Genomic DNA, 10,452 nt, shown 5'->3' on the forward strand with positions numbered 1-10,452 from the left:
TTTAGATATCTTATGCAACATAAATGTTATCTGGGTCACCTCCGATTTCGATAAAATTAGGCTCATTCGACGCGTTTTTGGATAATTCCGGACTTTTTTTCTATCAGATTCTTTCATTTTATGCAAAAACGTGTAAACCCAGGTTTTTTTCAGGGTCTATCGCCTTGTAACTTACCAATTAGCATTCAAATTTTTCATTTTGTTTATATGTGCTATAACTTTGAAGCGGATGGAAGAATATACTACAATCTATATATGAAATCGGATTAGTTGGCATTTTTTTATTTCTTTTGTGACATTGTGCAACGAGAGGCGACAATTATATATCGTTTATTTCTATAACGTTCATATTCCTGAAAATGTAAAGCCTAAAGCGTTTAAGCGTCAAAGAAGTGTGAACAAAGAATTTTAACACTTCTTAAACATTTCATTGACTTTCCATTAACTCTGGTTTTGAATATTCATACTCCACGAACTCTCTCCAAACGCTCCATAAAATGTGCCCGAAACACATCTGTCACATTTCTCACACGTTTAAAATTTTCTTTTTTTCATTAACGTTTCTCATTAAAATTCCGCAAAAAATGCATGGAGTGTATTGATACACTTTCTAAACACTTCATTCATTAATACTTCATCTACGCTTCCTAAATGTTCAACAAAATCTTGGGAAACTCGCAAACAGCGTTTTCTAGTACAGAAGCGGATATGTTGCTATCTCTGAATCAGTCAAACGAAATAATATCAAGAAAGAGTATCAATTCGCTTAAGAAAAGATTTGTTAAGTGAATTAATAAATTACAACGAGTTTATAATAATTTTTAATGATAATCAAAGCGTTCAGAGGTTAGCATCTAATGCAGTCTTTCACAATAAAACCAAACACATAAATGTTAAATATTATTTTGTCAGAGGAGGTATTGAAAATAAACAAGTAATACTTAAATATGAATCTACTGATAGCAAACATTTTTACGAAATCATTAAGTAATGTCAAACAAACTTTTTTGTCTTAAAGGTTTAGGTTTAGAAGTTAGGTACAATCAATAAAATATTATTTTTTATTCGTTAGATTAAGGAGGACTTAATAATATAAGTAATCTAAACTGCGGTTTAGATTTTCGATTTGGACGCTTTCAGCGCTTTTCAATACTATTCTTATTTTACATCTAATGAACGACAAAGCCAGAATGATTACAAGCGTTTAAAGCGCGTGAGCGTCCAAATCAACCGCAATCCTAGTGAGTTCATGCAAATATCATGACTGTATGAGAACGCCAGAAGGAGCATGTGTATGATGTATGAATAGCATACAACGTTTCTTTTGTTTAATTGCTAAGGTGTGCTGTTTTATTTGCTCTCTTTTTCATTATACTTCATTTCTAACACTTAACAGTTCGTTATAATAAAGTTATCTTGGTATAAAAACCTGACTCTAATATAAAAGAGTTAACCAGTTATTTAACATACTTTATTATTATTCATACTGTTTATAAATGAGTATTTGTGCTGTTAGTTTGCATTAGGACATAGATGTATACAAAATTATTAATATTATTAAAGGATTGACTTGAAAAGGTATTATGATACACAGAAACAATACACGTGAAAATCTTTGTAGAATATATTTGTTGAATAATTCACAGAAGATTAGACGTCGTCAGTTTTCTTAATTCGTTTGCATTTTTTATTATCCATATTCCTGTTTCTTAAAAAGTTTGTACTATGTTTGAAAACAGAGGGATGAACACGATCAGGAAATTTTTCAGCATACAAATGTACTGCTTCTCTCATAATTTGGCGATATTCATTATAGACGAAAATCATGTCGACTTTTTCCACTTCTCTTCAGATTCTGCATTAATATTACAATAGATATTCAATTGATTTTGAGAGCAAAAATGGAATGAAAGGAACAAAATTTCAAGCAGCAAATACAAATCATAATCTGTAATGACACAGCTCGGTGTAATGGGGATAGAGCAAGGAGTGGAAAAAGGAATAAAAATGATATGCGAATACCTACTCTAGTGTTCTACTCATATTTGGTCCGATTCCTTACCACGAATTTCACACAATATTGTTAGGCGAAATATTAATTATATTTTATGAGAAGGAGATTCAGCTAACCTAATCTAACCTGCAATTTCAACTTGCTAAAGACAGCCACACGATTTCCTAATTGGAAATCGACGTGCATGCGCACTAAAAATTAGAGACATAAAAAGTTTAGTGTCCATATTATACTGTATGTATTTATTTACTGCGTTATAGGTAAGAATTTTTGTATTAAATATATTAATTCCTGCATATGTATTAACGATGTAGGATATGAAGTGTTATTAAAGTTTTTTTATTGAATGTACTAATAAAATTGAAGTGACATTATTTTTGTTTGTACAGGATATCTGAAATAATCACCAAATATTTCATGGGCAGGTAGAGCGGACTAACCTGAGTCGAAAAATCCTCTACCATTTTGTAAGTTTCCCCAATAAGATATTAATCCTTAAAAATAGCCGAATACTACTGCGAAGTGTATATGGTACGCCTACCGATCGCTTGGCGCGCGGGCCGTGGGGAGCGGGGATAGCCTGACAAGCGCGCCGTCCGAGCTATGGAAGCTTGCGACAGGTGCGCAGCGCGGGGCGCTTGCCAGCTTCAACTCTCAACACCCGCGCGCCAAGCGATCGGTAGGCGTATACACATCGCAATAGTAGGCCGGACGAGCGCACATATTCGGCTATCTTTAAGAATTAATATCTCATTAATTATTGGGGAAATTTACAAAATGATAGAGGACTTTTCGATTCAGTTTGGTCCGTTCTACCTGCCCATGAAATATTTGGCGATTATTTTCAGACACTGTATACCATTCACTCTGTATACCATTCATGTCCCTATAGATTTCTATTGAGAGAAAATCCAAAATCGATCTCAATCATAGATTGAGATCGATTTTGGATTTTCTCTCAATACGTGTGTATTTGAAAAAACATAACTGTGAACATGAAAAATTAAAACAATATAAAATCAGTTTTGTGTTTAAACCATTTCCTTAATCTTTTCCTTAGTAATTATGTTATTACAGTAAGCAGCCTTATATTAAAAACTTCAGCATGTAAGTCATATAAAGTAGCAATAGGATAACGTGAGTAGACTGTAAGCATATAAATCTTGGTTTCATTTGAAAAAAAAGTAACTCGAAATCTAATAATTCGTGGGATGGACAGGTAGTGTAAATGTTAGTTTCATATGTTATCACATGTTTGATATGTCAAAAGAGGAAAATCATATACATAATCTAAAGACTATATCTTTGTCTTATATTAGGATAAAAATGTTTTATGAAGGCAAAAAGATTACGGAAATGTTGACAAACATCAGAAAATAAAAGAAACTATCGCGATTTGCCATTTTCTTAAATGTATAAATAAGCGTATAAATAAACACATTATGTATGTATACCGAACATGTATATACATTTCACATTTTGTAGTATTTAAAATTAAGAATAATATATTATTCCATTTTTACAATATTAAAATTTTCTTTCCATTATTCCTCTTGTTCTTCTCGATAATCACATAAAAATAAATATTTCTATGCAAATGTTGTTCCTACTCTTACAAGTGCAACGCGCTGATCAACCGCCATTTTTAATTGCTGCCACGAATTTTGCTCATTCTAGTGTATACATAGTTCAGGTGATTATCGATATCATTATTAGTGTTTCCAGTCAGGGATGGGTAGTATTTGAAAGAAATGTATTTAAAATACGTATTTAAATACATTTTTGTATTTTATATTTTGTATTTAAATACTCTTTTTTAATATTTTGTATTTTCAATTTATAATTTCAAAATATATTTAAATAATATAAATAATTTTTTGATTAAAGTTAAAATCGCACCATTGTTGACTCAATTTAAAGTGCGTTCCGTCTCACGCATGATGTGGATAATGCATCATTTCTTATTTATATTTGATAAACAACAATCTCTAGCGTTATATCTCAGCCAAAAGTGGGCAGTATTTGAAATACAATATGTGTTTAAAATATATATTTAAATACATTTTTATTTTATTGAAAGTAATTTTGTATTTGAATACTTTTTTGAGAGTATTTTTATTTTGTAAATTTTAAATACAATTTTTTGAATTTTGAATATACAATTTTGAATATGTCATCCCTGTTTCCAGCTTTAGTATTGGCGCTACTCTCTTTATACTTACTCTAATACTTGCCTTCATAGGTTGGATATTTTGCTGTTCATAATATCTAGCTGCTGCTAATAATTAATTGTATATTATTGAAAATGAATTTCATTAAAATATTAAGTAAAAAAGATGAAAAACTTGTGAAAATCGATCCTAGTAGAATAAAAATAATGCAAAATGAGATATATAATAGAAACGTTGTAAAGTTTGTTAATTCATATTTATGATCAGATTAACCAAAAAATACATACCTTTTGAATTATAATTATCTGTAAAGTCTCGATGGATTTCCGACTAATTATGACTCATTCTCTTTACTTACACTGTAAACAGTTCTCAGCTTTATCCGGTTTTTTGTTGGAAAATACGATCCAATACGATACCGAGCAGCTATTCATGCAGAGATCCATTTGGTCAATTTAGGCCATATGACTAGCAGATGGAAAGCAGTGGATGCGCTAGCCACGAATGTATCTAACATGTCGTTGTACTTATGTCATTCTATTGGCCGTGGTACAGACTCTTGCATAACAGTAAGGGAATCAATCAATTAAAATTGTTTTTTTCTGTGGAATGAAAGGAAGGGAAAGATTCTGATTAGTTGATTCGTTTATGCGTAAAGTCAGTTCTACTTTAGTTGCAAGCTGATCGCAAGTTTGTTGCGATAGTCAATCTAAAGCTTACATTTTGAAATCAACGCTTCAAATTGGCCGCAACAAACTTGCAATCGGCTTACAACTAATGTAGAACTGGCTTTATGCAAAAGTCTGTGGCCTTATCTTCCATCGTCCATTAAATATAAAACAAGGATAATATGATACAAATATCATTGATAGGGCACTCTCCGAACGCAACCAATGGGTGCATTCACTGAGCGCTCAATGAGCTCTTGCATTTTATTAGTCCATTTTTAGATCTAATGGAATATGCCAATCAGATGCAAGAGCGCTAAGTGAGCGGTTGTAGTACTGAACATGATGGAAGTTCCATCATGATTTACATTCTCTATTGTCTCCATACGAGGATGTGAGACATAACCAGTTGATTATCAATGCATTCGAGGTGTATTTCCCGAACGGAAAACCCGATAAATTGTGATAAATCGCGATATCGGATCCATCCAGGGATTGAACATCAACAATTCAAAAGAAGAAAAGGAAGAAGAAGCAGAAAAATGTCAAATACGGAGCGAAACACGCAGAGCAGAATTTCCACTTTTCCGACGCATATTGGCGCATGTCAGTATGTCACTCGGTTGGCTGGTGCGTTATCGTTGATCCCTACGTCAATGATACGTCAACACAACCAGTCATCGATTAAGGCCGAGATGACCGCGGAATTTTTTGCGGCGTCGAAAACTGCAAATCTTGTGTAATATAGTGGAGATGGAGATGGAGATTAAGCTTTCGTGGTAAATCGATTGTATCGTCGTGTATAATTTCCATAGATGTTCATGCGCTCCATTAAATAGGTCAGTCAGTCAATACCTAGATAGCCAAATAAGGGCAATATGTTGTCATTTTGCTGTCACTGATTCTGCATTCAATTTCCATCAAACTAAAACCAAGGTATTTCTACAAATTGTCTGTTATTCTGATGTCACATAAAGTCTTCCTTAGAATTCAGCAAACTGCTGACAAGTTGTCATCATACATGCATGGCATGCCGTCAGTTTGCTGTTAACGTAATGAGTTAATTATTTCTCAATGTATACTCTTATAATTTCGTAAACTCATGAAATCTATTTGTCCTTCTGATGCTAACTCAGTTCATATTAGATTCCAATGACAACAAATTAACAAGTTGAAAATAATACATGCAGTGCATCAATTTGTTCCATATGCTAAATCTCGCTTGGCTATCTGGGTAGATTGATTAGCTGGATTATATTTACAATTAGATGAATGCGATAAGAAGTTCTCATCTTTCTGTTATAAAGTACTTATTTACAGTGATTGATAAAAAAAGTCACCTTATTTATAAAACTGATTTATTTTATGAAGTTTAAATAAATATTTATATATTATTTTAAATATGAAGCCACTACTGAATGTTGAAACAAATATTTATAAATTTTTTGTATTAAAATTTAAAATTTATTCATTTTACATTAATTAAATAATTGTAATTTTAAAAAAGAATTAATTTCATTATTTGTAATGTATAATGCTTTACTTATTTCTAAAAGATTATATATTTAAGCGACAAAATAAAAGGATAATATAACATTTTAATTTTAGAAAACAATAATATAATTCTCTAATTAATAATTAATATAGCTTTGTTTAGCTTCAACACAACTTTTTCTAATCTCTTTGAAATGTTTATTAAATTTTTCAAATGTGTGTCCAGATGTTTTCCATGCCAGTTTTAGTGCTTCAATACAGGAGTTCTTATTAGTCATTCTACATTTATCAATCTTATTATCCAAAATTATCCACAGATCTTCAATATTTAAATTTGAAAATTGTGGAGGCTATTTGATGTGTTAAAAATGAATAAAAGTTTGACTCTTTTTTTTTATTGAGTGTTTTGAGTCATTATCTTATTAAAAAATAATTAATTATCTTCTAGCCCAAGCTTTAATCTAGATTCCTTCAAATTTTCATTAATCATATCAACATAAACATCACCGTCATAATTCTATCAACTTCGAAAAAAATTTCCTATTCTTGTCTATGAGAAACACTTCCTAATATTTCCTTTATCATATTTTACAGTTTTCTTAATAATTTTAAAGCTTTCTTCATATTTTCTCCAGATTTTAACTGAATTTCGAGTTATTTGGACAAAAGAAGCGGATTAGAAGGAGCATTTCTCATGGATAATAATAGGAAATGTCTTGTCAAAATTGATGGGATTATGACAGCAGATATTTACATTAATGTAATTAATGAAAATTTGGAAAAGTTTTTGTTAAAGTTTGGATTAGAAGATTATTTTATTTTTTAGTAAGATAACGATCCAAAATATGCAGGAAAGAAAAGCTTTTTCTATCATTATCGCATCAACAACTCGAATGGTCTACGCAATCTTCAAATTTAAAATCACTCTCATTGAAAATCTGTGGGCAATTCTGGATAATAGGGTTGACAAATGCGAAATAACTAATAAGAATTCCTGTTTTGAAGCACTTCAATTGGCATAGGAGAATGGAAACACAACATTTGGAAAATTTAATTGAAAATATATCAAGAAGATTTAGGTCCATTTTCACAATGATTACCTAAAGATTAAAAATTACTAACAGATTCATTCACTGAATTTCTTGATTACTTTGGTTATCTTTACGTAACCATATATTATGAAATTGAGCCTTAAAAGTTATTAAAGCTAAAGAAAGTCATATTAACTATTAATATTGATGTTTTCTCAAATTAAATTACTATATTATGTTAATTAGCTCTTATTTGGTCACACTTAAATATGTAATCTTTTAGAAATGACTGATGATCTGAAGACACAGTAGTGACTCAGTGCTAAGATAAGTGCATCATGGTGCAAGATATTGTCGTGCTCCTTTACGCAAGCCGGCGAGTTGCGTCGGATCGATAGTATTATATATTAAATGGTATTAATTATCAACAATTGGGCCTTTTCCGAAATTTGATATTTTTTAAAATATCATAATCTTGATAGAAATCTTTGTGATTCCGACAGTGATAATCTATCGAAGTTCAAAAATATGTAACCTACCTATTTTTAAAAAAGTATTGCTGAAAGTTCAGATTAAGGAATCTCGCTTCGATGATCTTGACTTAATGTATATTGTCAAGCTTATAATCCTGAGAAACCTAACAGGTTTTAGTCACTCGTTTTTGACACTCGTTATTCATTAAAAAGTTATTACCAAAAAAATTTTTTAAATAATGTTTTATTTCTGCTGTATATATTATTCCAAATCTTAATTCTTCTAGCATAATGATTTTCCATGCGAAGCGAAATCCTTTCTAGACAAGGGAAGGTATCGGATGAACCTCGTTTCGAATGGGAAGTCGAACTTTCCTAAGCAGTAGCGAAGTGTAAAGTGGATCTCGCTTTGTGAAAAGTCGGACGTAGAAATATAAATTATATAGCAGAATATACAGTAGAACATATAGTAAATGATATTTTATGTTCAAAAATTTTTATTTTCAAATTTTATTTTATTTATTAGTTTTTTGTTAACAATTTTTTAAAAACGACGATTAAAACTTTTCGAAGGCCGGTGATGATCTTTACATATGTCAAGGTCAAAGTCGGAATGGATTTTCCTAATCTAGACTTTTATCAAATTACTTAAAATATATAAATTATACAATAAATAAATTTTGGGATCTCTTCTGATTGCTTCTCAAAGTCACAACAAAGATTTTCATCAAGATTACGATAAAAAAATATCAAAATTCGAAAAAGATCTTATTATCCATAATTATCAAAATTTATAACAAATATTTTTTTACTTGATGAAGCAAATCAGTTTTTTTAGATAAGAAAACTTTTTATTTTTGCCAATTAGTGTAGATAAGAAAGTCTTTATAGTCACTAAGGATTTTATATCATTTTTCTATAATATTACCTAGGGCCGGCGATATTCATAATCTTATTTCAAGACCGTTTTTATTAATTAAATAATGTTTTAAGAAATGCTAATGCAACCTTCCGATTGGTTCGTGACTTCTTAAGACCTGATCTTCTTAAGACGATCTTGAATATAAGATCAGATTATGAATGCCGACCTGTAAGTTACAAATACCTAGCCTGGTTTCTATTCTTTGTCGAATTTTATCATTCGTATATAGAATGAGGTAAACATCTTCTCGCTTCGGTTTGAATATTATATCATCTTACAATTTCTGATAATTTCTATCGAAAGTATGACTTATGCATTAATTCCAACAATTTATAGTTCGACGAATTAACTCGTGCATTGCACCTATTTTACAAATTTTTATTTGGAGACACTGGTAGTGTCTCAGCGCTAAGCTACGCGCAGCGACACTGTCGTAGCTACTTTACGTGAATTGCGTCAGATCGAGATTATCGGATTTCAATAAGGACTGAACTGATCAAGTTCTAATGCCCGTATTCATAGTCAGACCTTATAAATTTAAGGTTTTCTTAAATTTATCTTTAGATGTTCAGCAGCCAATGAAATAATTCGTACAGTATCTGAAGATAAATTTAAGGAAGCTTCAAATATAAGACTTGACTATGAATGGGCACAAGTATGCTTCAATCGATTGTGACCGCTCGGGATATATAATGAAAGTTTTTATTTTTCCTCTACGTGCTCTATGAGCGGAGATATTGCGACGTAAAATACGAATTTGAATCTTTTATTAAGAAAAAATTAAGAAACGTCGTCGTCGTCGTCGTCGTCGTCGTCGTCGTCGTCGTCGTCGTCGTCGTCGTCGTCGTCGTCGTCGTCGTCGTCGTCGTCGTCGTCGTCGTCGTCGTTGTCGTCATCGTCATCGTCGTCGTCATCGCTAGGAGTGAGGGAAATGTTCTTTAGAATTTTTAGCGCAAGAAGCAAATGTGGCGCTAGCAATGCATGATCACATCATACATAATCAGCGTTGCAAGGTTCTGCACATTTTACACATTCTTCACTCTGCAAAGATTATAAGTTGAAGTTATTGACGTTATTGTTACGGATACGCGATTGCAGAGGAGTTGAATAAGTGCAATTGTGGCTAAAGCTACATATAATATTGAGTTCCGGTTACTTCAAGTATTGATAACAATTTTAGTTGATGTATTTTCGTAAATGTTTTATCGAAATAATATCGAGATTATTGTTGAGGAACTGTGGCTACATTTGTGCGACATCCTTAATCAACTTTAATAATAGTGATGAAAATACATCCAATCGATGCGTTTTCGCATAAAAATAAGTAAAAGTTTGACAAAAAAAGTATCGCTCTGCGATACTCATGAACCATAATTAATCATTGAAGTCGATGACTATTCAGATTAAGAAGTTAGTCACAGCGACGAAATATTGCAAGCATATACTGCAGACATTACAGTAAAGTTTTCATTTCTCTGCTTTAGATCTATCGGAATAGCGGCTCGCATTGATTTTGCATCCGCAAGTTCCGCTCAATGGGATATAAGAAAATGAATTCCTGCGGATCGGAAATCACATATACATACAGGAATATTGCCGATTTTGTGTACTCATTTTAATTTTGATTTGTATTTTCGCCTTTTTATATACTATATGTATATATATATATATACACACAC

General features: G+C 31.5%; 1 protein-coding gene and 1 pseudogene across 2 annotated transcripts in view; one reads left to right on the forward strand and one right to left on the reverse strand.

Annotated features, from left to right (window-relative positions):
- The window catches only part of LOC108692446, a 19,155-nt pseudogene extending 16,670 nt beyond the window's left edge, over positions 1-2,485 (reverse strand).
- Positions 2,486-5,471: 2,986 nt separating this feature from the next.
- Positions 5,472-10,452, forward strand: part of LOC108692483 (monocarboxylate transporter 10) — a 55,375-nt gene continuing 50,394 nt past the window's right edge. The window contains exon 1 of one of the 2 annotated variants that reach the window (XM_018200752.1): positions 5,472-5,632. The gene's annotated coding sequence lies outside the window, so the exon portion shown is untranslated. Of the gene's footprint in view, positions 5,633-5,770; positions 5,790-10,452 lie in introns of those variants that run through there. The other variant, XM_018200753.1, reaches the window with a different exon arrangement.

This window comes from Atta colombica, unplaced genomic scaffold (assembly GCF_001594045.1).
Source record: "Atta colombica isolate Treedump-2 unplaced genomic scaffold, Acol1.0 scaffold72, whole genome shotgun sequence".
NCBI classification, from domain to species: Eukaryota; Metazoa; Arthropoda; class Insecta; order Hymenoptera; family Formicidae; genus Atta; species Atta colombica.